This window comes from Poecilia reticulata, chromosome 7 (assembly GCF_904066995.2).
Source record: "Poecilia reticulata chromosome 7, P_reticulata-male-v2, whole genome shotgun sequence".
NCBI classification, from domain to species: Eukaryota; Metazoa; Chordata; class Actinopteri; order Cyprinodontiformes; family Poeciliidae; genus Poecilia; species Poecilia reticulata.
In genome coordinates, this window is record NC_088836.1 from 19,286,225 (window position 1) to 19,312,471 (window position 26,247).

The 26,247-nt window shown below is 35.2% G+C and overlaps 1 protein-coding gene, 4 long non-coding RNA genes and 1 pseudogene across 7 annotated transcripts in view; all 6 read left to right on the top strand.

Annotated features, from left to right (window-relative positions):
• The window catches only part of LOC103461373 (deoxynucleoside triphosphate triphosphohydrolase SAMHD1-like), a 48,038-nt gene that overhangs the window by 15,851 nt on the left and 5,940 nt on the right, over window positions 1–26,247 (top strand). The window contains exon 15 of one of the 2 annotated variants that reach the window (XM_081609067.1): window positions 196–2,338. The exons of the other annotated variant lie outside the window; for it this stretch is intronic. The gene's annotated coding sequence lies outside the window, so the exon portion shown is untranslated. Of the gene's footprint in view, window positions 1–195; window positions 2,339–26,247 lie in introns of those variants that run through there. 2 annotated transcript variants of the gene reach the window in all.
• On the top strand, window positions 3,606–6,396 carry LOC145552247 (uncharacterized). The gene is made up of 4 exons (XR_014088224.1): window positions 3,606–3,762; window positions 4,027–4,122; window positions 4,249–4,353; window positions 5,549–6,396. It is a non-coding gene; the product is annotated as an uncharacterized LOC145552247 (long non-coding RNA).
• On the top strand, window positions 8,726–16,203 carry LOC103467464 (deoxynucleoside triphosphate triphosphohydrolase SAMHD1-like; annotated as a pseudogene). The gene is made up of 10 exons (XR_014088223.1): window positions 8,726–9,257; window positions 9,364–10,053; window positions 10,151–10,266; window positions 13,444–13,532; window positions 13,842–13,973; window positions 14,656–14,759; window positions 14,864–14,972; window positions 15,064–15,155; window positions 15,255–15,371; window positions 15,995–16,203. The product of XR_014088223.1 is annotated as a deoxynucleoside triphosphate triphosphohydrolase SAMHD1-like (transcript).
• Window positions 16,749–18,943, top strand: LOC145552249 (uncharacterized). The gene is made up of 2 exons (XR_014088226.1): window positions 16,749–16,939; window positions 17,108–18,943. It is a non-coding gene; the product is annotated as an uncharacterized LOC145552249 (long non-coding RNA).
• Window positions 21,322–22,618, top strand: LOC103467935 (uncharacterized). Its single transcript, XR_014088227.1, has 3 exons — window positions 21,322–21,579; window positions 21,834–21,949; window positions 22,548–22,618. It is a non-coding gene; the product is annotated as an uncharacterized LOC103467935 (long non-coding RNA).
• On the top strand, window positions 23,286–24,199 carry LOC145552248 (uncharacterized). The gene is made up of 3 exons (XR_014088225.1): window positions 23,286–23,505; window positions 23,899–23,999; window positions 24,096–24,199. It is a non-coding gene; the product is annotated as an uncharacterized LOC145552248 (long non-coding RNA).

Consider the following 26,247-nt stretch of genomic DNA (forward strand, 5'->3'; position numbering starts at 1 on the left):
CTGAGTTTCAGGACATGTTTACAGTAAAAGGGTAATACCACAGGTGTTTGGACTGATGTGGATTTTCAAGTGTGTTTGTTGAAGAGGGATTGATGTCATTATAAATAACCACACCTGAATCATAAAGCATATGTTTCAGCCTCCTAAACCAATATTTACCAATGATGAACTCATTTGTTTTTTCCTTCTCCATAGTGACCATACAAAGGCCATTCTAAAGACAATAAAAGGAACCAGGGCCGTGCAGAGACCACTAAAGGGGCAGGTGCTCAACAACAAAAAAAAGGGCACATCTAACCGCATTCTAGGACAGAATATTAACAGCTTCTCAGCTTTCAGAGTTTAATAAACAATGATAAATTACAAAAATGTGACATATACAATCAAAGCTAACGAACATCTCTATATAGAGCATAACACTATGCATATGTAAGATATTTTATTAGTAATTTCTTTCTGCAGGTCTATTTTGTTATAGGAAAGTATTGCAATATTTAAACCCGCAATTTAGCAAGATATGTAAATCAGAGCTGGACCACCAGACATATTTTGTCTTTACATAATTACACTATTAAAAATATAAACAAGGGCACAATGCAACCTTTTAGTGACTGTAATCTATATAAAAAGAGCTGCTTGTCTGCTACACTTGTAGTGGAGATGAAGATGGTCCATTCAGGAAAGCAGAGCTGCATCAAACTTTAACATGGAACTGCAAAAAAAAACGAAAAAAACAAAAGCAAAAATTGAATTGCTAATGAATGTCACCGTGAGAAAAGCCTACAGAGTTTTCACAACACAACAAAAGATTTCTGATGTGTGCAAATAAATGTTTGTTAGGTAAAAATGAGTTGTTTAATTTAAAAACGTCTTTTAAACAAAACTTTTTTTTAAAAGGAATCATTACAATTCCAAAAGTGTTGATTACAATTTTATTTTACGTAACTGAGGTTAGTTGTTTTTTTCATTGAATAATTGGGAAACAAATTTAACTTCATACTCTGCGAACCAGACCCTAAACTTAAAGTCTGGATTGAGTTTTTTCCCCTTCATTAATTGCACACTTTTATTACATTCATTATATCTATCATGGTAATTCAGGGTGAGTTATTTTTAATTCTAAATGAATATCCTTGTTGAACTTTTATTTAAGTGTTATTCTCCTTTAAGATACATTTATCTAACGCTAGAATAAATGAAATGTACATCATGCAGCAAAGGAAATTAGAAGATCGGACATATATCCATTATGGAGATGATCGGTTTTGGACAGGCGATGTGCCCCTATTGCATAATAAATACTAAAGAACGACTGACATCATTAACGATACAGGAGAGAAGCTTTTTAGTCATCTAGCTTTGCTAACGACTTAGCTGCTAGCTAAGTCGTTAGCTAGCTAACGGTCCTCAGAGCCCAGAACGGTCCTCCCTCGACGCTGTCGGTGTTACCGGCCAGATGCCACTCCTCGTGTGTGCATCTTCCCCCCTTCGTTGATCCATCTCCGGTGGTTTCCTCTTCGGGACGTTCCGGGTTTGGAGACCCACGCCCGAACCCAACCGGAGAACAATTCTCCCACCTCCATCGATCCATCTCCGGTGGATTCCCCTTCGGGACGCTCCAGGTCTGGAGACCAATGCCCGAACCCAACCGGAGAACAATTACGGCTGGACCAAGCTCTAAACCGCCCTCTCAAGCGCATATTAACCTGACCGCTCTACAACGAGTTCACAGCCAACGCTCCACTCTATACTCATCACCTACCTACCAAGTAAGCACTCCCTGACTATTTCCTGGAAAACTTTTATCGATCACCTTCTAATCTTGTGTCTTGTTGACAGTAAGATGACCCGGTCCTCCGTTCCAGTATTCACTCCCTGCTTCCTGTTCTCAATAAACCATCATTGTACTTTTATTCGTCTCTTCTGATTGTGTTCTTGCATGTGGGTTCGAAAGCTAGTCCCAACATGACAGAAACGATACTTCAGCGTTTTCTGTCATCTGACAAGTAGCAAGTTAATCCACTTTATTCACCTTTTTCTTTTTTTATAATTCACCAAAAACTGTTTTGTGATCTGGAACATTTGCTACATTGAGCTCCAGTTAGCCACGTTATCTCACTGCGCGAGAAGCAATTGCGTCATGCGTCACAGGCAAAAGGTCAAAGGTAACAAGGTGACCGGAGGGCTTATGTTGTACAAAAAAGCAAAGAATTTTAGCACATGGTTTTATGTGTCAGAAAAGGGCTTAGGAAATAATTATACAAAAAAAAAAATTGACCAAAAGGGCACTTTGGGGCAAGGAGCAAAAAGGGCAGGTGCTCATAAGTTTGATCTACATCCACAGGATCACAGAAGCATTTTTAAAAGCGGATCCGCACATCCACGTTGAAGGTTCTGAGGGGAAAATCTTCACTCTGTCCACAGCCATTGATGACATGGTGGCCTACACTGTAAATTTACATGTAATTTTTTAGTCAAATTAAAGCTGAATGAGCCTTTGAAACATATGCTGTGAGGTAATAAATCATAGATTGTGATAAGTCATGGGTTGATTTTAAGACAGCACAATATGATAAAAACATGTAGTAATAATAGTGTTGTTGAATAATGCAATGATGATGATTTTTCCATGTTTATGTTCGTTATTTTTCTTCATCAGTGTCCCAACTACTGTTTGAGCTTTAACATCTCGGCTACAAAAAATTTACATTTCCATTGAAGAAAGTGAAAACCCATCCAGCAGGCAACATACATTATTGGCACTTGGAATATAATATCCTACTAAGTATTTATTCCAATAACTGTGATTATTATATTGTACACATACTGTTAAAACCAGAAGTTTGCATTCACTATTTAAAGTGACACAAGCATTTTTTTTATTCCTTTGTGCACCTGGGATACCTCAGTCTGTCATTGAAGTAGCTCTCCAATTGTATAACATCTGTATACAAAATTAAACTAGAGCAACTTTACATGACAAAAAAAATCAAAGCTACAGCCCGTTCACTGGATTTGTCTAATTTCCTTAAGAAAAAATCTTTAGATTGCTTATGCTATCCAATTTATTACCATTTAGTTTTGTATTTGCTGTAAGAGATGTCACATTTTGCGTAGCGAATCAGTAAATAAAATTATTTCACTTTTTTTAATAGATTCCCTGAAATATATTTTTAAAGAGTTTTAAATGTATTAAGATGCATCTTTTTCTATAGAGCTGACTCGTTCTTTCACATCTCTATGCAGCCAGTCATAGTGACTGCTTACTCAGATCTGTTGATGTAACATAAACTGTCAGTCACATGTCCCTATATGTGACTCTTTAAAGTGTGAAGTCAGAATATGACCTGCTGCATTTGTCACTTACCTTTTTAGTATATAGTTGTTTTCCCTTCATTGCATCTTTTTTCTTAAATGAGAGGTGGTATAATACTTGTCAAATGTAAATTAGGCTCCATGACTATAATTTAGAAAAACCATGAACACAAAGGCATGCCAGTCTTGAAGTTAATGGTCTTTTACCATTAATTTCAAATTTTCTCTTGTGGTTATCTGTCTCAATGAATTGGATAAGTTTCTTGAGTTGACATAACTTTTTCTTCTTTCTCTCTTTCTTTTGTAGATAATGTGTTTGAACAGATCCTGAACTCATCCTCTCCAGAGCTTGCAGAAGCAAAGCTGATACTGCACAAAATCATCTGCAGGAAACTCTACAAGTGTCTGGGGCAAACCCAGCCGGACAAAGCCTTGACCGTCACTCAGGTTTGTTTGTAATTGGACAGCTGTTTGGTAAATTTAAGTTATTAGAAGGCTAAGATGCCTGAATTGTTTGCATATTTTGAAATTACACACTGTCAGGCTGCATTAAGTTACATTCTGGAAACTGGGAAATAAACTAAAAGGAGCAGAAATAATAAAAAATTATTTATGAAAACTCAGATTTACTGCAGTAGTTTTTGTGTTTCATCTTAATGATGTTTAAATAGAGATGTCTTCTCACTTTATCAATTATTTTCTTACCTTAAGGAAAATATTCACAGCTGGGAGGCAGATTTGGCTCAGTCCATTCCCCACAGTGGCTCTCATGATGTTGATCTTAAGCCAGAGGACTTTGTTGTCAGCGTGAGTTTTGTAAAAAAATATATATATATCTCTTTCTGCAAAACTTCAGGAGTTAATTTTTTGGGGGAAACGGTTGAGGTTTTTTGTCTGTGTTTTTATTTGGTGAAATATTGTCTTTTCTTGTAGGTTATCATGATGGACTATGGGATGAAGGAAAAGAACCCCATCAATAACGTTCGTTTTTACTGCAAGGATGACCCAACAAAAGCCATAAAAATCAATAAAAACCAGGTAAGGATTTAACGTAAAACCGAATCCACTGTACCTCTTTAATTATCAGGCCTACCACACCCTGCGGTGTGGTAGGCCTGATAATGCCTACCACATGCCTACCAGGGTGTGGTAGGCATTATCAGGCCTACCACACCATGCGGTGTGGTAGGCCTGATAATGAAAGAGGTACAGTTGATTAAATTGATTAATCTGTTGCCTATTACTATTTAGAATTCCGATTACCAGGGTGCACCCAAAAGATTTAAAACTGAGAACTAGCACTTGGCCAAGTATTTTTGTTATTTCTTGTATTTCATTGTGTGTAATTTTATTTTCAGAATTGTGTGTCTCGTACAACTGTTTGTCAATTTTATGGTTTATGTCACTAAAGCAGTTCTTAAATTCATTTAACTGTCTTTGTGTGTCATTTAAACACCCCACCATGCTCCGATAGCCGAACCTATTGGCCCATTCATCTAATATACATAAAATACCCTTCTCATCTGTGTTACATAATGATGACAAAAACCCTCTTAAAGATGAACATGTTGTAGTTCTACCATCATCTGCTCATGAAACCGCAGCCATTTATCAATTTTCCAGGCTTCATTTGGTTTTCGGAAATGGAACAAACTATCCTCTGTTCTGTTGATTTGCATTTCCCCATCAGATACTGTTTTGCATGTTTGTTCAGCGCTCATAACTCACACACTATGAAAGCTCAAAGTGTTCCAGCAGTTTTGTCCCATTTTTTTGCAGCGGTGCTCTCAAATACATTTATAGTAATATGGATGGATGGATGGATGGATGGATGGATGGATGGATGGATGGATGGATGGATGGATGGATGGATGGATGGATGGATGGATGGATGGATGGATGGATGGATGGATGGATGGATGGATGGATGGATGGATGGATGGATGGATGGATGGATGGATGGATGGATGGATGGATGGATGGATGGATGGATGGATGGATGGATGGATGGATGGATACAAGCAAAACTGGAGAAATACACCAGTGTCTGATGGTAGTATAGATGGGTGTTATAGTAAAAATAGGTCACATTTGCATTTAATTTAATGAAGGTACAACTACACAACCTTCTACTGGTACTGATAAATTCTTGCAAATCTCATATTTTGCATTCATGCAAATCTCATATTTTGCATTCATGTAAATCTCTTAAACATTTGTTTCTTACCTGTAGGATGGAGATGTCATAGCACCTGAGCTGACTCCTCTGAAACCCAGCTGGTGCACCAACAACGAAGGCGAGGACAGTGATGGCTGCAGCTCCAAGGAAACAAACGTTCACATGAATGGACTCAAGAAAGCCAAGACTCAGCTTAACTTTTAGTGAGCGGAGAGAGACAGCTGCACCCTGTTGCACATGATAAGTAAGCAAAGATGAGTTTTACATGATAAGTATATTTTTCTGCAAGTCGAGTTCATTGAAGAGCCCAGCAAATAGCTTTTCATACAAAACACAGATATTAGAAGAGGGAGATTTAGTGAAACAGTCCTAGACAAGGTTTGTTTCAGAAAAATAAGGTTAAATTTAGCAATATTTAGATTTATTTTATTGTTTCTTTTAATTGCTTTTGTTTATTAAATATTCATTAAGCAGGTTAAAGGCCTTTTATAATTTTCAACACAGTATCTTCATCAAATTTTACTCAGCCTTTAATAACGACTATCATAGTCTGTAGAACCAGCTCTGCACATTTAAAGTGTTTTTACATTTTATTTTTACTACTTGAGATGATGGAGAAACTCCCTTTCTATTTATTTCATTTAGGGTTGTGTTTTGGTTGAATTTTTTGATGCACCTTTATTTATTGTTTCTCCAGAAAATCGCTCTGCTTCCTCCTCTTTGCCTTGCAGGTCTGATGGAAACATTTGAGTGTTTACATTTTACCTAATCATGTTGTGGCCTTATCAGATCTTTGCTTGATTGTGTTTTTAAAAAGCTGATAATGTTGGTTACTATGGTTTCTGAATGTAACCCTGGTGAAGGTTTGAAAAATTCTGTTGAAATAAACTGTTCAGAAGTCATCCTTGTGTTTATTGTTTAAAACAAGAGGACAGCATAAAGTCACCTGAAGCTAAAGATGAAAGACACAAGGAATTTTGTCTGTTTTACATAACTCATGTTAAAAGCCACAGAGTGACAGGTGAATTCTTGGTGACTGATTCCACCAAGAGTTACAATCACAAGCTGCAAGGAAATCTTATATTATGTTCATCCCAGTATCACCATCACACTGATTTCAGACCAACATGCTGGGCATTTTAAAATGCTCTTTCAATTAACATGAAACGATCAGTGTTGTGCCTATGTTAAGATGCTATGTCTTTCAGTGACGTGCGGTGAGGTTCATAGCTGGTGAGGCACAGACTTAATTATAATCAGATTTACAAATCTAGACCCCTACATGTTATTGTTTACGTAAGGGAATTTTGCACATGCGTACAATGCTGGAGGGCAAAAAGACTATTCTTTAACATGTGATGCTTAGCCGTGCCGCCGCTGCAGAATAATTCCGTTATCGCAATCAAACTTAGACATGTAGATATTAATTCCGTGCTGTGCTTAACAACAAAGGGAGAGATCGTTAAAGTACAACTCAAAACCACGTCTTTCTCGCTCTCTGTGTCAGCGCAGTTACTGTATGGCTAGATCGCTGTTACCGTCTCTTACTCTGCAGTTGTGGAGTCACAATGTCTGGGTTCCTGAGCGCCCCCAGCGATGAGGCACGAGAACTGCCTGCCTGACCTCGGATCTGTTCTCTGCCGTTTCTGATCGCTCCTCAGCACACAAAAACATTACACACACAGTTGGTGACAATAAAAACACAGTACATTAAATACATAAGCTAAATTATGGAAAATCAGTTCATACATTAAATGTTTTAACCATTTTATTGGTGACGTGCAGACAGGAGGAGCATGCTCTCATAGAATGGCAGTTAGCGAGAGGTTGCGCAATCCCAGGTGAGGCACGCTGCTGCCTCACCGGCTTCGCTTCCAAGCATTTGAATGGGAAAATGAGAAAATTCAGCGATTTTGAAGAAAAAAAAATCAGATTTGATTAAATTAAATGAAAAATAGGTACTTTATAGTACAAACTACAGGGTGAAAATATCTTTATAAATGATTTTATTTATGAAGATATAAATAAAATCATTTTATTTTTCCATGATGACATTTTTCCATAATGACAAGTGAGGCTCATCACCTGCCTCCCCTGACCACAAGTCACTGATGTCTTTCCTTCTCAGGAATTGAAACTGGTGGGATCATAATTCACTTTACAAGACAAATGGATCCAATTAAGATGCAGCTGTAGAGTGAAATTCATTGAAAGTATAGAGAGGTAGGTTCAACCATTTTGAAATGAAACCTTTCCAAATCACTGTTTCTGCCAGTGATGAATAAACAAGTCTTTGTGTCGAGTTCCTTTACTACAGGAATCTATTGACCACATAATGACAAGTTGATGTGGATTTAAAAGGCTGCAACAGTCAATGGTGAGATGAACCTGTTTCATGCTTGGCATGAGTTTGTTTCGTTGCATGTAATCAAAAACGGCAAAGAAGCATCAGCTGTTGTACCATATCACGTACATTAAACATTAAACATTAAACAGCTCGGAGGGAAGAGTTATGTTTACCCTGGAGCAAACCACACCCGCTTTGAACACAGCATTGGGTAAAATATATTTACACTGAATGGATGTTGCATGTAATCAAAAACGGCAAAGAAGCATCAGCTGTTGTACCATATCACGTTCAGTAACGGGAGTGTTCAGATATTTTTAATTCTTGGCATCAAGGTTTCCATTGTTGGTCTGGATGATTGAAACAAGGTGTTGCCCATAGTTTGATATTACATATGTTTGTATTTCAGACATCATTAAATTTAAGACGCAAGGGAGGAATTAAAATAAAAAGATAAAAAATGTTCTCAAAGATGCATAAATGATAGATGTTTGTACATTTACTTTTACATTTACAAGGGAGTAAAAAAGTTATATATTTAGGTTATCAATTGGGTTTCTATATGAATGTCCTTGTTGATGTTCCTCTTTTTGTCATTTTGCCAGATGTTTAATGATCCCATCCATGGCAGTGTGGAGCTCCCTCCGCTGCTCGTCAAGATCATCGACACGCCTCAGTTTCAGCGACTTCGAAACATTAAACAGCTCGGAGGGAAGAGTTATGTTTACCCTGGAGCAAACCACACCCGCTTTGAACACAGCATTGGGTAAAATATATTTACACTGAATGGATGTTGCATGTAATCAAAAACGGCAAAGAAGCATCAGCTGTTGTACTACCGTATATCACGTTCAGTGATGGGTGTGTCCAGATATTTTTCATTCTTGGCATCAAGGTTTCCATTGTTGGTCTGGATGATTGAAACAAGGTGTTGTCCATAGTTTGATATTACATATGTTTGTATTTCAGACATCATTAAATTTAAGAGGCAAGGGAGGAATTAAAATAAAAAGGTAAAAATGTTCTCAAAAATGCATAAATGATAGATGTTTGTACATTTACTCCCAAACAAATGAATATAATATAATAGAATAGAATATACTTTATTGATCCCCAAGGGGAAATTGCTTATTTGTTGAAAGCTCCATCGTAGGTAAACATTTCAAATATATAGGTGTAATTTATAATTATGTGATACAAAGAGACAAAGAACAGTGATTGGTTGGAAGGCGGTGCTTTGACATGTGTGATCTGCCCAGGGAGGGTTTAGGTTTCCTGTATAAAGCTCCCTACCATCTGACAGATCTAGCCGGTAGGGAACTAGTTTTGTGAAACTGGAGTTGATCCTGAAGCTCACTTGAAAAGCTTTTAATCCTGCTTTTTGATATCAGCATCTGAAAAGAGAAATATCATAGTGTATGTTTGTTGTTTTCTCCTAAATAAAAGAGGAAATGACAGAAAATGAGAAGTTCTCTAATTTTGAAAAGTATTTTGTCATAAATTCTCAGATTTTTCATTTCAGGTGTCTTGGTGAAATTCTGCTGAACGTGGAGAGCCTCAGAACGTTTTGAGAAATGGACGTTATCCAACCAACGGTGACATTTCCAGATTAAATTTTAAAGCTATGCAGATGAAATATGATTGTCTTTAGAAGCATGTAAACAGAAAACTCACTCTGTTTTTTTTTTGTGCTTGCAGCCCACAGCTCTGGAACTTTTGTAAAAGTATTATAAAGCGAAACGCAGTATGTTGTAAAATAATAAAAGCAATCCACTGCCCATTCATGGACGAAGATTTTAATAACTTCTTTTGAGAACAAAAGCTTTTATTTATTTATTTAAAATCTTGTTAGGATTGCTGTCTTTCTTTTCAGCTCTCTATAAACTCTACTTTTGTTAGTGAGCCTATATTCTTCTTTTTTACAGATGAATACATTTTCCATTTAAAGAATTAACAAGGCAGTAAAAAAGTTATATATACATATTTAGGCTATCACTTGGTTTTCTATAAGAATGTCCTTGTTGATGTTCCTCTTTTTGTCATTTTGCCAGATGTTTAATGATCCCATCCATGGCAGTGTGGAGCTCCCTCCGCTGCTCGTCAAGATCATCGACACGCCTCAGTTTCAGCGACTTCGGAACATTAAACAGCTCGGAGGGAAGAGTTATGTTTACCCTGGAGCAAACCACACCCGCTTTGAACACAGCATTGGGTAAAATATATTTACACTGAATGGATTAAAGCTCATCTGTTACAATATTTTAACAGATGAGATCTGAATTAAGATGTCTTGTTGCGTGATTATAAAGGGTGGCTTACTTGGCTGGAGAACTCGTTAAGGCTCTGAGAGAGAGGCAGCCAGAACTGGACATCACTGAGTGTGACGTCCTTTGTGTACAGATTGCTGGACTCTGCCATGACCTGGGTGAGTTATGCAGAAACAATGTTGATCAATGTGTATCAGAAATTAAACAGATTATAATGCTAACTCAGCATTTTGTTGAGGGGATATTATGTATTTTCCAGGCACAGGGTGCCATTTTATAGCTCATTCAAGTAACTATGTTATCTTCAGTAATAAAAAATGCTGTACATGTCAAAAATAGATTTTAAAAAATTTGACTTTGCATCTTTCGCCTTGATATTGGCCTCTTATTCTTTACAACACGTCATTATAATGTCATAACAGTCATAAAAATTGACTTTTGGAGTGTTGCAGTGGGAAGTAGATAAGTTCATGTGACATTCGCGGCTTCTGCAATTTAAATTATAAAATATTATGACCAACAACGCCACCTGGGTTTAAAATCCCAGGACTATTCAGCTTTCCAATATTTACAAAAAGCCTATGCCAGGTCAGGACAATAAGGAGAGATGGATTATTATATTTTAAAAATGATTTATTTTCTCCAAAGTTTAAAATAGGCCTCCAACAATAGAATCTATACATAAAAGACGACTTACAAATTTCACTGAATACACAACATATATCTTTCACATTAACTCTTCAACAGGAAGTTGTACTAAGTAACTACAATTAGTAACTAAGAAAAAAAGGAAATTATTAATACAAATAAGAAAAACACTGCAAACCAAGCAGCAAAAAAAACACAAAGCAAATGAATAAACAAAATAGCAAAACAAAAAAATGATAAATTAAACATGCATACAAAAAGGGAAAAACTGCAAGTCGCAAATGTAGATTTACAAAAAGGACTCAACTTGAGCCCTGAGCGAAATAAAATTCAATTAACTGGGTAAATGGCATCCCAGGTGAAAAAGGCATGAAGCAGAAGGACGGGGACAAAACAACGTCTTTGACGTGGCTGCGCTCCCCATGCGCTACTCACCTACCTGAGATTATCAGAGGGATAAAACACACAATAACTCGTAACCTGGTCTCCCTATCCTCAGCAGCAAGCAAAGAAAGTTTAGCTTAATTTTCCATATGCTTAAAACCAACTTTGTTCAGGGTACAACTTTTTCTCCTGGGTCCCCCCCCTCCCCCCAGTGGTTTCCAAACATTTTCTGGGGCCCCCCATGGATCACAAATAGCTGTCTAGTTGAACGACTTGTGCGAGCTGGGGGGTGAGGAGGGATTGACTTTTAGTGGGGGCAAAATGAATGTAGCTGGACATAGACAACAACATCGATAGCCTACAGGCTACTTGTTAAGCTTAACGTGCTGTATTGATATTAGCTAGTCATCTTTTTATGAGGGGCCGTTTAGGACAAAATCTATGTTTTGTCTCTCACACACTACAAGAAACTCACGCACACTCTAAAAAAACATTACGCACACTCTAAAAAAACACAAGCACACTCAAAAAATACTGAAATTGCATATACACACTACTAAAATGTCACACACGCACACACATTTTATCTTTCTCGCACACATACACTGTACTAACAACTCGCACACAAATGCTATCTTTCTCGCACACATACACTGTACTAACATGTCGCACACCCACACAAATGCTCTTTCTCGCACACGCACACAAATGCTATTTTTCTCGCACACACACTCTACTAACATGTCACACACACACACACACACAAATGCTATCTTTCTCGCATACACTGTACTAACAACTCGCACACGCACACAAATGTTTCTCCCTCACATACACAAGACTAAAGTTGCGCACACACACACACAGTGCTAAGACTCGTTTTATGTATGTGTGAGAGCGAGACTCGTTTTTTGAATGTGTGAGAAAGAGGCGGGGCATAATTTTTTGATCAAACTGCGCATGCGTTGATCCTAAACTATAAGCTTCGATTGTTGACTCACTGTATCATCTATTACTTAGTATATTTGTGCTTTTAAATATATATAGAACTTTAAACTTTCTTGTAGCTTAAATGTACTATAGAAATAAATCTGATTGATTGATTGATTGATTGATTGATTGATTGATTGATTGATTGATTGATTGATTGATTGATTGATTGATTGATTGATTGATTGATTGATTGATTGGAAATAGCAAAATTGCTGTAGTACAATCTGTCCACTGGGTGCCAGCATTACAGGAATTATTAACCGGCGCCAACTAGTGCCGAAGAAGAAAGAGTCTGCTATACCGAATATGGCTAACTCTAGTTCAAAACGAGGCGGTATTGAAACTAACTTCACGCCGCAGTGAAGTTAGTTTCAAGTTGGATATTCGATATTCGAGCTCCGGGGAGTAGGGGCGTTTAGCTCGAGGTTGATCCGATTTATGAACGCTAATGTCGGCCGGGGGTTGTCCACAACTCCCGGCCGCAGCGCACCAAGGTTTACTTAGGGACTTTAAAATTTAATAGATGATATTGTGTCTCGTGTAAAAGCATGAATTATTTAGTTGGTTACAATTCAAGGCATTTATTAAAATTCTTTTCACAGGAATGTCTGGTTAGGTAATTTGTTGACAGTCCCTAAGTAAACCTTGGTGCGCCCCGGCCGACATTAGTACAGTGTATGTGTGCGAGAAAGATAAAATGTGTGTGCGTGTGTGACATTTTAGTAGTGTGTAAAGCAATTTGAGTATTTTTAGAGTGTGCGTGAGTTTCTTGTAGTGTGTGAGAGACAAAACATAGATTTTGTCCTAAACGGCCCCTCATACATAGGTCTGCTTCACTGCCGCACAGGTGTAAACCCAGCGCGAGTCTCAGCGTTCATGTTGCGTTTGAAGGCGGCTCGGAAAAACAGGTTACCACATGTTAACAACGGATTAAACAGTTTTAACTGCTGATAAAAGTGACAGAGGACACAGATATGGGAAATGTGGAAGCCCCTACTGTATCAAAGTGATATAGGAATAACAGAGAGTTGGCCATTCTAAGGTAAAAATAAAAATAAATTAAAAAAAACAGCGCATTCAGCGTTCAGGTTTTTTTTTTTTCATCCAGACGGCTTCCCGCGCCCCCCACAGTTTGTGAACCTCTGCCTTAACAGATGTTCATGAACTCCCCTTTTGTAACTGTCTATGTTGTCCATCTCAAAAACTACAGCCATTAGCTGATAATTTGTTATTAGACTGGTGACAACCATTTCAAGATTTATCTTGGACCAAATTGTAAATGTATGGTGACTGGTTTTCTTCCTATTCAGGACATGGACCATTTTCGCATATGTATGATGGCATGTTTATACCTGAAATGCAGCGCAAGGGAAATGAAGTCCAAGAGAATTCATGGAGAGTAAGAAATTATTTTTGATTTTTCTCAGCAACCTTCACTCTTGTCTGTAGGTTGATGTTCTCTGAAATTCAGAGTCTGAATGATGATAAAAGGTTTTGCATCCCCTGCTTATTAGAAGCATGAGTATCATTTCATTAATCTGGCTTTAACAGATTAATCTATCATTGTAATTTGAACATTCAACTGTAATCTTGCTCAGAAGTTAAAAGATGTGAGAAATAATCATTTCTAAATCTTTTATTGTGTGTTAGTTATATTAAGTGTCTGAAGGTTGATATTCTCTGAATGATGACATGCATCCTCTTGCAGCATGAGACTGCCTCTGTAAAGATGTTTGACTATCTGATGAGAAAAAATAATTTGAATCGGGACCTGAGCGTGATGGATCGGACTTTTATCAGGGAGCTGATCAATCCAGAAACTCATGCTCCAAGCAGAACGGTTTGTATAATTAAGATATGCAACTTGTGTGTTTAATAATTTCAAGAATGTGGGTAATGGGCTGATAGAGAGGGATTTTCTGATCATTTCCATAGATTGTTTCTATATTGAGTAGTGTAAAATGTATGATCTTTAATAAAGTGTGCTGACTAAAAGAAAAAGGTACTGATCTGTTCCCCTAAATTCTGTCTGAAAAATTATTTTTGATTGGCTCATAACAGAAAAACATATTAACCCTCTCTTTAGTTTTCACATCAGTCCTTGCACCATTAAAATGTGTTTTATTAGACTGCAGAAATATTTTAAAGTGAACCTTTAATTTGATTTGTTGAAGTATCAAAAGCAACCGATGTCTATAGTGGGAGGTTTTTATCTGAATGTATTCATATTAAAACATTAAATCATTAAAGTGATGGTAGTTATAGTAAGTGTAAGAAAATATGTATTTAAATTTCCTAGCTTTTAAACTAGCTTTTAAATTTAGGATATAACTATTAGAAAAAGAGAACCAAACCTTTTCTGTATTTCTGCACTGAAAACATGTTGTACCATAAATGCATGATATCAAGAAATTAGTCTCATTAATAAAGGTTTCAATGAAGATTGTCATGTTTAGCAGGTTACGGTGTAAGAATGCTGAGCAACCTTGTCATGGTAATTTTATCATTGTTCTTTGCCTAAGAACTGGCGCTTCAGAGGCCGTGGTGAGGACAAGTCGTTCCTCTATGACATTGTGGCCAACAAAAGGAACGGCATCGATGTGGATAAGTGGGATTATTTTGCCAGGTGGGATTTAGTTTTAGTAATTTTCTTCCAATTCCATCATTGAAATTTTGTTCAACATGCATTCATTGATCTTGCCATATATTTTTCCTTCTGCCATATATCAGAGACTGCCATTATTTGGGTATGAAGAACAGCTTTGACTATCACCGCTTAATATTATCTGCCAGGGTGTGTGAATGGAATGGTAGGAAGGAGATCTGTTTCAGAGACAAGGTTTGATTTTATTGCTCCTTTTTTGCCTTTGTGAAATTTGAAAACTTTATTCACTTTGAAAATGGTTCACCAGAATGTTACTTTTTAACAGGAAGTGTTCAATCTATATGACATGTTTTCCACAAGATACACTCTATTCAGACGAGCTTGTCAGCACAAAACTGGCAACATCATAGAACGGATGTAAGTCGCTTGTCATCACAGAAGCACAGCAGCTGAGTTTTATACACAGATATTGTGAAGGATGATCAAAAATTACAAATTTATACTTTGTTTTTCTAGGATCACAGAGGCCTTTGTGAAAGCAAATGAATACATTCAGATTCAAGACTCTGAAGGACAAATCTTCAATCTGTTCACAGCTAAAAGACAACATTGAGGCCTACACCAAGCTGACAGGTTAGCAATCATCACAGTTGAATGCAAACAGCAGATAGTGTAAGAAAGGCAACAGATTTGCCCAGGTGTAAAGTTAATTGAAAATGGACAGTGCATGCAGTTTTCCACTTTTTTGATCTGTCAGTCACCAATGCATGGCATACAATTATCACATCCCATGAATTAGAAATACATCAATTTTCCAGTATAAATGTACATAATAAGGATTTTACTTTCACTCTGTTTGTGTTACTTTGTTGAGTTTCCATACAGTACAAAACAGTGATTTAGAAGCTCCATTCATTAGACATCAAAGTCCTGTTTCACTTCTATGGCTTTCCAATGTTCATAGGAGTGAATGTATCATAACTTAAAAATTTATTATTATTATTATTATTATTATTATTATTATTATTATTATTATTATTATTATGTTTTCAGTATTCTCATTACATTCCAAACAATTAGGAAAGTTTTGGATAAAAAAATTACTCGCAATTGGCAGTGAGGACATTAAATTTTGTTTGCATTTTAGGATGGTGTGAATAAATTATCCTGTGTAAATGAGTTTGAGTTCATGCTTAAATGACTAAATAATTAAAGGAGTTTCAGTTCTTCTTATTGATCTTCTGGCTTCCCTGTAGATAATGTATTTGAACAGATACTGAACCACCCTGATGAGCAGAACATGAGAGAGGCAAAGGAAATCCTGCGCAGACTCTCTAACCGAGACCACTACAAGTGTCTGGGGGAATTTTCTTCCACAAAATCCAAAGATGAAATCAACGTAAGTGTTTGTTCAACTACAAATCTGATTCAAGTTATAAAAGATTGGTAATGTGTGAATAATAAGCATGTCTTTGAATTACATGTTAAGAGTCTTGTGTCTTGCAACATCATAAAATCTAAATAACAACATATAATTTTATTTCAACTATCACACAGAAATTCTACAGCTACATAAGAAAATCACTTAAAGATCCCAGTTAAAATACACAAATGCACAATAAATTAACAGAAGAGCTTATAAAAAAATAAAATTAAGAATAAAAAGTAAATAAATTAAGTAGTTATAAGTGTGTTTACACTTGAACCTTATTGTAAAAACAATTAAATACCAAACACTAAACAATTGAAAGAAATTTCTAAAATCTTTATTTGTTATTATTTTTTCTGAGAACCAACCTCAGTGTATTTCTAACTTATATGTGATAAGTAGCCTTACAATTAGAGTCAAGTTAAAAAAATAGTAATCTGTAAAGTTTCCGAGAACATTCCAAGTGCCTCAGCATCAGTAACTGAGAAGGAATAAGTTTTTAAGTAAAATTTGCCCCTAAAGTTTTTTATAAAGAAGTATTAAAATGATGGCATCAAACAATTTTGCAACAGATTCAGAAATTTAAGACAATTAAGCTTCATATTCTAGGTGTCAAAATGGAGGAGTTTCTAATCTGATATCAGACCACATGTTGAATCTGTTGCTTGTTTTTTCTAAAAAGGAAATCGAAGCTGAATGGAAAAAAGAATTGAGTCAAAACATTCCACCAGGTGGCACACCAAATGTGCAGCCAGAGGACTTTGTGGTTGATGTAAGTTTTGATCAATTTCTTTACATACTGTATCTATGCAATGAATTTTAAAGCAACAAAGGTAAAAATGCTAAAATTCTTCTTTAGATTTCCTATTTGTAATTCAATCTCATTTACTATCTTGTTTTAGTGTATTTTATTGTTGATATAAATTTAATCCTTATTTAGGTAATTAAACTAAACTACGGGAGGGGCAGGAGCGACCCAATGGACTATGTGCATTTCTACCGAAAGACTAATCTGAATAAAGCCATCAAACTGAAAAAAGAAGACGTAAGATGAAACTAATAAAGTTTGCATCTTTTACTTTTTAGATGCTTAATCTGCATCAGTTTTATTATTCAAAATCTAGTGAATTTATATTATAGCTACTGCTGCTCTCATTTGTGTTGCTTCATAAAATACAATAGGTGTTGCTTTTGTTCTTTCTAGGTATCTTACCTTCTTCCAAAAAAATTTGAAGAGAAACTAATCAGAATCTATTGCAAGAAGACAAATAATGAAACTCTGGAAGCTGACAAGCAGCATTTTGAGAACTTTAAGACCAAACACAACAACTTCCCATAGAGACATATACGTCTTTATGTTGCATTTGACAGTAACATCTAAATCAGTGTGTGGTGTGATAGAAATGATTTCTGTTTTAGTTACATTTTCATATCCCAGAATTTAACAAACTGATTTAAATTTTTAAAGATTTGGCTCATTCTCAAAAACCTATGACCAGCTGTAGTTGTAGCTCAATTTGAATAAATTAAATCAAAGGAGTTTAAATTATGGCATATGTGAAGCTTAAGATATTCAATGCATAACACACAATTCTTTGCAAAATGCCAGCTTGATGTCTAAGAAAAATCTTTTTTAAAAAGTTGCTACATGCTGATAAGAAAACAAAAATGATTACAAATATATATTTATTAGACTTACTATTAGATTATCATTAGTCTTGAAATACTTCAATATAACAGGAATTTCCCTACATGATGTTGATGAATAGAAAGTTACACATAATTTTGGTTTATTGGTTAAAAATCTTACATATAATCATAAATAAATCTATATAAATGGTGACTATATTTTTTTTCATGTGAAAGGTGGGGCAGGTAGTTATAAATTGTGTGTGCTCTGAACTCTCTTAAATATTTGTCTTTATGATAACCTGTAAAATGAAGATGACAACAATTATAGAGTTTTTTTTATAGAGAATAAAATAAACTTGGTATTTTAGACAAAGTGCAGAAATAATATTGAAAAAAATGGTCTAAATCGTTGGGAGAAGGTTTTTGTTAATTTTAAGTAATATTTTTCTATTCAGGGCAGGTGTTAATCAGCGCGATTTAAATACATTGATAAAGAAAATGGAAATAATTCACATAAGGGATTAGAATGCATCGATTCCTATTGGGAGACTTTTGCTATAAGAAATAAAGCTGTTCACCTTTTAAAAATGTAATTAATTGATCTGTTTAGTTGGACTTTATTTAGGTTTATTTAGTCAAGTTTTGAAATTTAAGAAATTAAATATTTTCACATTCAGAAAATTTTTGTTTATTAAACTTAATTTTCATAGTGGTGAAGGTAACATCTTTTCAAAGATTGAAGAATGTTCTGTTTAAATTACTTTAAACTTTTGGATGAAACTTTGTGATTTACTTTGTTGAACATAAGAGGGCATAAATCTAACAATCAATGACATAAATTGGAGACAAAAAAGTTGCAGTTCTGTTGTTTTCCACAGACACTAATGAGCTCAGAGGCTTCAACTATGTATATTAGCCTGATTATTAGCATATACTCAATTGAATGAAAATTTATTACTTTTTGTGGCTTAAAGCTCATAATCAAAAACAGAAAGTAGAAAGTTTACTTGGATTCGCTCTCCCTATACTTTTTATAGGAATATTTTATAATTTCTCACTCTTTCAGTAAAGTTCTTAATTGTACATGTTTGATGAAATCTAAACTACAGATATTTACAATCAAAATAAAATAAAATTGGTCTTTCCATCATTGCTTTTGGTGTCTCAGTCATTCTGCTTTGTAGCTGTACACAGGAAGTAGAACATACCCACCTCACTTCTGTTTTAAACAAAATCTTCTGCTGATTGGTAGATGGTTTTATTCGTTGTTCATCTTCAATGCCCATGTTTAAAAACATTACCCACTTAAGAGCATTAGCTAGGCTAGTTAAGCCTGCTCCAAACAAGAACATTTGGCCTTTTCTAGTATTTTAATAAAAAATAAAAAATAAAAAAACTGAAATTCTTATTCAACATGAAATTTCTAAAGAGGGGTTCTGTAAAGTTTGAATTGGTATATACATTCATATTCAATAAATTATAATATTATTGAAAAGTTCATGGATTTCAGTAACTCAACACACAAGTAAAATTCATTATTTAGATTAATGACACACAGACCGATGTTTTAAAGCAGTGTTTTCAAAGCGAGGTAAATATAGAGGTAAATTTTTATTCATAAAATCTAATCTACTTTTACATTAGCCCTTTCATGCATGAATTATGATCCTGTAGGTCAGGATTTTTTTCCAAAGTGTATTTGATTTTCTTAGGGCATAAAAATAAGGTGGGAAAAAAAGTTTTGTAAAAAACATTTTCTAGGATTTGTCAAAGTGTCCACTCAGGTGGAAAACATGCGCTTACACTTTTTGAACTACTGAAATTCTGTATGTTATAATATGATAATATTTTGACATTAGTTAACAGAATGTATAAATATAGAACATTGTATTCAACTCTGATCCTAGTCTACTGATCACTATTTGATCCCTTAATTCAGTCGCTCTCATTCAACTGCTTGATATCATTTTAGTTTTACTTTGGCTCCTCTCAAACAGTATTTTGAGAGGAGCCAAAAAAAATGCCCATATTATCATGGGCATTTTTCATTTTACAAAGCTACTAATGTAAAATTAAAAATGTCTCCTCCTCCAATTTTCAGAAATTACCTGTATGGTAAAATTTTAGTTGATCAAATTTAGGTTATGTTTTCCAGAAGCAGACATAGCTTTTAAGTTAGCACTTTTTTTTTAACTTTAATTATCAGACTACTATCTAGTCAATTGTTCCTTGTAATTAAAAAAGGGAGAAAAAAGCAGTCACTTCTTTCATTTAGAAAAAAAATAAATAAATTTACACATTTATAAACTCCTGTTATACAGGTGTCAGTACTGCTGAGAGGCATGATGACGTTTCGTTCTCAGTAAATATCAGTTTTCACGATGTGGTTCTTATTTGTCAAAGGATCTTAATCTATTTGGAGGCGGTGCTTTTGTATGTCTTCTTCTTGTATGTCAGAAGATAACCCCGCCATTTTGACGAGGCTGTATCCGCCCTGGAGAAGGATTCTGAGGTGACTCTAAAGTTTCCTTGCTGCACTGGTAATATTGCAATGAGTAAGAGAAAAAAAAATATATTCATTGTGTTTGGCATTTGCTTTATAAGCAGTCATGTTAACATAACATATTAATAAATTCTATTTTATCTGTTTCATACTAGAATGTCTGTCTTTGTTTTAATCTTTTCCTCCCTCACAGCCTCTTGTCATTAATCATTTGATCCTTAATTTCAAGAGTTCTGGTGACCATATGCTGATCCTACAAAATCTCAGAAACAATGGCAGACAATGTTTCAGAAATAATGGAAAACAAAAATAAGGTAAAACTGTTTCCACTGGACCAGGTGTGAAAAACCCATTTTCACTTTGTTCACAAATGTCCTCAAATATCCTCAAAGGGCCGGTTGAGGGAGAAAGCTTTGAAATTACCTTATAACAAACTGTTAAAATGTTAATAAATAGCTCAGTACATATTAAATCGAACATATTTTCACTCTGACGTAGTTTGACAGTATAGAGACAAAGACTGCTTTAATTTGTTAGCAAAATAACATCTAAGCACACAGCTTTTATCTCGAACTGTTATGAAAAAACTTGCGACCAACCGGATTTGGCTCCGGGGAATTTAGTTTGACATGTGTCTACTACAGGGAGGCATAACTGTCTGTTCCTCTGTGTTCACAACTCCTATGCAACAAAAGTGGTGAAAATAACTTGGTGGGTTACAAAATACTGCATAATTATACTGTTTAAAATACACCATAAGTGCTACAAAGTAAAGAAAGAATATGACCATTCGTAAAGGAGGACTTTATTGAGACTAATTGTTAAATGAGTTTCACATATAAAATCTGAATCACACTACTTACCCTAAGAAATGCATTCTTTTTTCATTTCAGTTTTAAAAGTCTATTTTTGTGACTCTACTTTGTCATATTCTGTGCTTTTAAGAGTTATTAAAGAGTAAATAAGATTTCTCATTCATCTCTTTTCTCATTAGTTGGAATTTTTGGATAAAGTTATCACTCAAGTGTCTGTCCTGTTGGTTTCACACAGATATTAATTATTTTGGTTCTTTTCTTAAATTAGTGACATTAATGTGATTCTTTACCTGGTTTTCAGGTGTTCAATGATCCCATCCATGGCAATATCGAGCTGCACCCAGTCCTTGTCAAGATCATCGACACGCCTCAGTTTCAGCGACTTCGAAACATCAAGCAGCTTGGCGGAGCATATTACGTTTATCCTGGAGCGTCCCACAACCGCTTTGAACACAGCATTGGGTAAATGTCTGTATTTATTGCACATAATTGCTGTTAATTAAGTTAAGGTAGTGGCTTTAACTTAAAGCCTTTAAGAGAGAAATATTTACACAATGTCTTACAAAAATATATCAGTGCTTCTCAAAATAACTTTATAAATGTCTAATTACTGTGGTAGTTTAGAGCTAACATTAGTTATCTGTTGAAAGTTCACATCAGTTCATTTTTTAATTTATCTTGTACGAGATCTTTTTGTTGTTGCTGTTCTGGTACAGGGTGGCGCACTTGGCTGGAGAACTTCTTCAGCCTCTCAAAGGGAAGCAGCCAAATCCTGGAATTGATAAGAGGGACGTCCTTTGTGTGCAGATTGCTGGACTTTGCCATGACCTGGGTGAGGTGTTCCCCAAAAAGACAGTTTCACAATACACTGAGAAATACACTGTGCATTATATAGTCCATTATACACTATATAATACACAGATATATAGCAACAGATATATCTGTTACTTTATATCTAGCAACAGATATAAATTCACTGCTTTAGCTAAGCATTAGAAAGTTTCCTTTATTGAGGTACAGAAAAAAATGGATACATTTCTCCATGAAATGAATCCACTTCCAGTGACTTTTGCATTATAGGGTTTGGTAGATGCAGTATTCTACTTCTGGCATCAATTTTGAAACCAGTATAGATAAAAAATGAATAATTTGGATAAAATCTGCATTCATGTTTGAAAATAAGTCTTTTGATTTTACAAAAAAAAATCTATAAAATAATTTGCAGTTTTTTTCATGGGAATTATTTGCTGCTGAATCTGTGTATCCAAGTAAAAATGTAACTTGATCAAAACCAAAACTGAGCTTTAAACATATTCTTTGTAGGATAAAAATGGACATGTAGATCACTGATGAAAGAGATCAATTTCAGATATTTAATACTAATTCTGAGTCAGAATTTAAACTCTTTCACTCTTCTCCTCTGTTTCCAGGACATGGACCATTTTCCCACATGCTTGATATAATGTTTATACCTAAAGCACGTCCTGGATATAACTGGAGGGTAAGAAATTATTTTTATCCATACTGACTTGCTACCTCATTATTTTTTCAGACTGGTTTGAGAATAAGATATGGAAAATATTTACAGTGTCCTGTTGTGTCTAATTATAGCAGCAGTAAGTTTTAATGAAAAGAAAGTTTTTCACACATTTGATAAAGCTGTGACATGGTATGAAATGGTATGAAACAGATGATCTGTGAAAAGAATCACGTTCTTCCTCTTCCCAGTGCGAGTTAGAAATAACCAATCAGAGCCAGGGGGAGGGTTTTGGCGCTGTCAATCACCCTCATGTGGGTATGTCACTTATACCCCCACTCTCTCCTTGCTCTGTGCTACACCACTGCTTCCTGATAGCAGAGCTTGTTGTGAATGTCAGGTTACTTAGAATGTCCACAAATGATCTTGGATAAATGGACTGGTAAGTTGTTTCTCTGCCATTAGCACATTTAGCAGTGTGTACACAAGGTTGATGGACAGTGCTAACACACTCCTTCTGGCTCTGATTGGTTGTTTTTGACCAGGAGCTGTGCTTGTGCTAGCACTGGGAGGTGCTCAGTATATTATCATGATATAGTGACAGTTTTAAGAAATATGTAGGAAAAAAGAAAAACATTTTTGTAAAAGTTGCTTACAGCTGCTTTAAACTTAGGCTAATTCTCATTTATTCAGAATACATGTTTCTATTTTTTAAATGTGACTGTCTCTACTTAGAATAACTAATTTTATGTATCTTGCAGCATGAGAAGGCATCTCAAGACATGTTTGACCATCTGGTGAAAGAAAATGGCTTGATAAGAATCATGGAGCACCACGGCCTGGTGCCTCAGGAGGACCTTCCCTTTATAAAAGAGCTGATCGATCCTCCAGAAGTTGAAAAGATTACTGAGGTACCACCTGTTCAGCTTTTGAAATATACGAGTATAATCTTCAACTGTGCTAAATGTGCTATCAGGTCTTTGTTAGTCTGGTATAATGTGTTGCACTGCCACCATCTCATCATCGCCATCTTTGAATGTGATAAACTTTCAAGCATTGTTATAGAAAATCATGTAAATTGGAGAAAGTACTTCTTTACAAGTGAAGTGAAAAGTCATCATCAAAGCAGTATATCTGGAAAAATAAAGGTTAAATAAATAAAAAAATAGAAGGGATTAACTATAATGTATAAAATCACCACATTGTATCAAAAACATTAGTGTACTTTTGTACTTCTTTTCTCACTCTTTCTTTCTGTGGAATCAGAAAATATAACTTTAAAAATTAGTTCTTGTCTAAAACAGTGGCCGCACCATGGCCGTCCCAGAGAGAAGGCCTTCCTCTATGAAGTTGTGTCCAACACAAGGAACAAGATTGATGTGGATAAGTGGGATTATTTTGCTAGGTGACTTTTTAGATTTATTTCTCCTCCCAAAATTTCAATCTTGTCTTAAATTCCATACATTTTTAAACATTTTTTTTTTCTATTGCCATATGTCAGGGACTGCCATCACCTGGGTATGCAGAACAACTTTGACTGCCGCCGCCTGATTAAATTTGCCAGAGTGTGTGAAGTCGATGGGATGATGCAGATCTGTTACAGAGAAAAGGTTTTATTTGTTTAATTAATTGGCAACACTTTATTTGAAAGGGTGTGCATAAGAATGACATGACCCCGTCATAAACATGATATAACATCTGTCATGAACATAAAGAAGTCTTTATGAATGTTTATGACAGTTGTCATAAAGTGTCATTCGGTAAATAATGACACTTTTAATGCAAAGTTGCTCTAAAAGCTGCATTAAAGGTCCATTAAAAGCACCAACTTTGCATGATTTTTTAAATAATGACAATTTAATGCAAAATAGGTACTTTTAATTGACTTTTAATGCAACTTTTCGAGCAACTTTGCATTAAAAGTGTCATTATTTACCGAATGACACTTTATGACAACTGTCATAAACATTCATAAAGACTTCTTTATGTTCATGACAGATGTTATATCATGTTTATGACGGGGTCATGTCATTCTTATGCACACCCCTTCAAATAAAGTGTTACCAATTCTTTTTCCTTCTTATCAACATTAAGGTTCAAAATTACAATATTTGCCATTATATGTTGTCATTATTATTAACAATAGGTGTTCAAACTGTACAACATGTTCTACACAAGGTTCTCTTTGCACAAAAGAGCCTACCAGCACAAAGTGGCCAACAGCATAGAGTGGATGTAAGCAGCCCATGACATTGCTGGAGTTGGTAGCTGTTTCAGTTTTACTACCTTCTATTTCATGGAATGTTTTCTCACCATTACAAACTGGGTTTTTACTTCAGGATCAGAGATGCTTTTCTGAAAGCAGATAAGCACATGGAGATCAAAGGCAAGGATGGGAAGAAGTTCACACTCTCCACAGCTATTGATGACATGGTGGCATATACTAAGCTGACTGGTGTGTAAACTTACACAACAATATAGAAAAACATAAGAGTATGTTAGTTTGATTAAATGTGGATTTTAAGGCCAATATAAACAGTATTTTTTATTTTAACTGTGCAAAATCAAAGGGACAGAAATAAAAAATAAAGCTATACAGTTTGCATCCACAAGGTCCATATGGGTAAAACTGGCATTAGCACTCATAACTTAATGCTTATAGTTTATTCAGCACTTACTTTAATACCATTTTTTAACAGAAACTTAAAACACTTAAAGTAATTATAACATAATCAGAAGTATATTAATCTAGATTCCCCCCACCCTTATTTTCCTTCTACAAAACCCTGCATGCTACTCTACCTTGTACACAAGATACACTAGCACTACATCAAGATATTTTTACTTTAGTAAGATATGTTGAAGTAAATAGTGTCTTTCCAAGAAATTGAATTAATCAAATAACCTTAAAAAAGACGTATTCTATAAAAAGGCTTCTCAATACTTAATAACAGATCATAACATTAATATAGATTTTTGAGCAGTTCCTTCTATCTCAATCAGCATTGTCTCAATCCATGAAGATTTAAAACTGACTTCACTGAAGTTCAATCAGTTCAGCACACAATGGTTTTCAAAATGAGTAGACTTACCTTTCTTGTGCTCAGCACCAAATAGAGCAAGCAAAGATTTAACAGTTTTATGCCATTAGCCTTGTTAGGGGTGTAATTAAAAACTCCTTCCAGAATTTCACTTAGCCTGGTATGTGCAGAAAACATCATTTCAAGTGGCTTCATCTCTGCGACACAGTAGAGATCTTGCATTCAAATAGATGCAAGGCAGCATTGTTACGGACTATTTTAATTTACAACAAAGAATAATTAGCACAAAGTAACATTGCATTTCTAACATAGAAAGATCTGAGTTTTTTCTCCCATTCAGATGTCCCTTTTCCTGGATACCAGCACAAAGTGAGGTTCTGAAACCTCCCAACATTTTGTTATCAATTTTGGTGATCAAACTTTTATATGAGTATTTTAAATTAATGTGGTGACTGGAACATAGATTGAAGGAAATGTCAGAGTTGTGAGTATATAGGAATGTTTTTATGGACGGCTGTTCAAATTATACTTTTTCTGTATGAGAGAAAAAAAATATCCAAATGATCTCTTGTTTTTTTATGTATGTTTAAACACAGTCTGAATTTTTAGAGG